At 38.6% G+C, this 1,897-nt stretch overlaps 1 pseudogene; it reads right to left on the bottom strand.

Moving 5' to 3' along the window:
* Positions 1–1,749, bottom strand: part of LOC102501403 (olfactory receptor 7A10-like) — a 13,493-nt pseudogene extending 11,744 nt beyond the window's left edge.
* Between the last annotated feature and the right edge of the window lie 148 nt (positions 1,750–1,897).

Here is a 1,897-nt window from a genome sequence, read left to right as displayed (position 1 = left end):
CTGGCTATAATGTGTTTTGGAGATGATCTTCTTGGGTTGATTCTATTTGGGGTTCTTTGTATTTCTTGGGAATAGATCTTTGAGTGCCTCTCTAGGTTTGGAAAGTTTTCTTCCAGGATTCCATGGAATAGATTATCAATGACCTTATGAGTCTCTTCACCTTCTGGGATGCCTATTATCCAGATGTTTGGACGTTTGATGATATCTAGTATTTCTAGTATATTATTCTCCAATTTTGGGGCCATTTTCTCAGTCTTTGCGGTGGATTTTTCTAGGTCTGCAATTTTCTCTTCTACATCTGAGATTCTATTTTCTGCATATCCTAGTCTGCTTTTAATACTTTCAAGGGGGATTTTGACTTCCTGTATTATAGCCTTTATCTCTAACAGTTCCATCTGATTCTTTTGTAAAGTGTGAAATTCCTCTTTTAGATCTTGCATGAATTTCCTCACCTCCTGCAACTCATCAACTCCTTTCTCCTTCCTCTTCCACAGTTCATTGTCTTTCTTATATTCCATCTCTGTTAGCTTTGGCATTATGAATGTTCTAAATTCTTTATCGGACATTTCCATGATTTCCGTTGAACTGTGTGTGGATGAAGAGGAGTTAACCTTTTCCCTTGGGAGAGAAGTATTTTCCTGCTTTCCCATATTTCTTGTGGTCCTGTAGCGATTTATAGTCATCTGGTAGATGGTCATTTTCTTCCCAAACTTGGAAGTTCAATCACGTGAGTTTTGTGTGCTGGAGGATGAATTATCAGTGGAAAATCTTCATTTCTCTGTTTCCTCCAAAATGGCTAGTTCTCAGGAGCCATGAAGGTGTCTCTTCAAGAAGGCCTTGACAATGCTTTTCATCTTCATCTAACATATAAAGAATAAGCCTGATCAGTGTAACATTTCCCTTTTGGATGTTTGAGGGGCCCTTTGTAAACATCCAAGAGTTATTTTGAGGTCAAAGATCTTCTGTTAGCTCTAAAAATAAAAACAGAAAAATCAACATGCATTACTGTTTCACCAAAGCAATCATATTAAGTAAACATGATGTTGCTTGTTTAATAAAAACCTAAAGTAATGTTGAAAATTGTATACTTTCCCTTATTAATCTTTTTCTTTCATTACATTTGAAATCAGATCATTTACTAAAGTTATATGAACTTGAAAAGCATTTAAACCAATTTTTATGAGTACTCTTTTTATAAAACAAATTGAATAGAATTTTTAAGGACTTTTTCACATAGACATAAAACTTACAGTATATAACATGACATATTACACGTCTGCATGCACACACACATCAGGACTATACGAGCCAATTTCCCTGGGGTTACTTTGATACTAACAAGGCAATTCACAGAGATACACCATAACCCTCAGCCCAGTGTCAAAAGTCTTGAAAGCGATCTAGAAAACAGTTAAGGGGGGCACACTTAGACAAACAGACTGATGACTGTCCCTGATCATCGTGACAAAAACAAGATGGACAAAGACTAGACAAATCAAGACAGTGCACCCAAAGACAAGCAGTGTAACGACTGGTCCTGTCCCATTTTCAAAGACAAGACAAAGCAAGACAGTGTATCCAGAAATCACTGTCAGTAGGGATCTGAAGGGCCATCACATTCAGTCCCAGAGACATGGAGGTTCCGCTGCTTGCAGCCCTCCTAAAGTCCCACCAGGAGAGCTCTCAAACCAAGATAACTAGAATCTTACCAGATTCAGGTGCCACCAGAGACTCCAATTTCTGATCCATGTTTGTGAGACCTCTTTACCCCTCTTGGGACCTGGGACAGGGTATAAGGAGTATCCTTCTTGGGGCATTATTCAGCCACTCTAAGGTTCCTAGACGTCTCTGGGGCCTCCAAATGTTGTAGAGTGCCACTGAATGAATGACCATCAAA

Source organism: Tupaia chinensis, unplaced genomic scaffold (genome assembly GCF_000334495.1).
Source record: "Tupaia chinensis unplaced genomic scaffold, TupChi_1.0 Scaffold144687_1, whole genome shotgun sequence".
Classification (NCBI taxonomy): Eukaryota; Metazoa; Chordata; class Mammalia; order Scandentia; family Tupaiidae; genus Tupaia; species Tupaia belangeri.
Note: the sequence above shows the minus strand (reverse complement) of the source record. Positions and strands in the feature narration are given on the sequence as shown.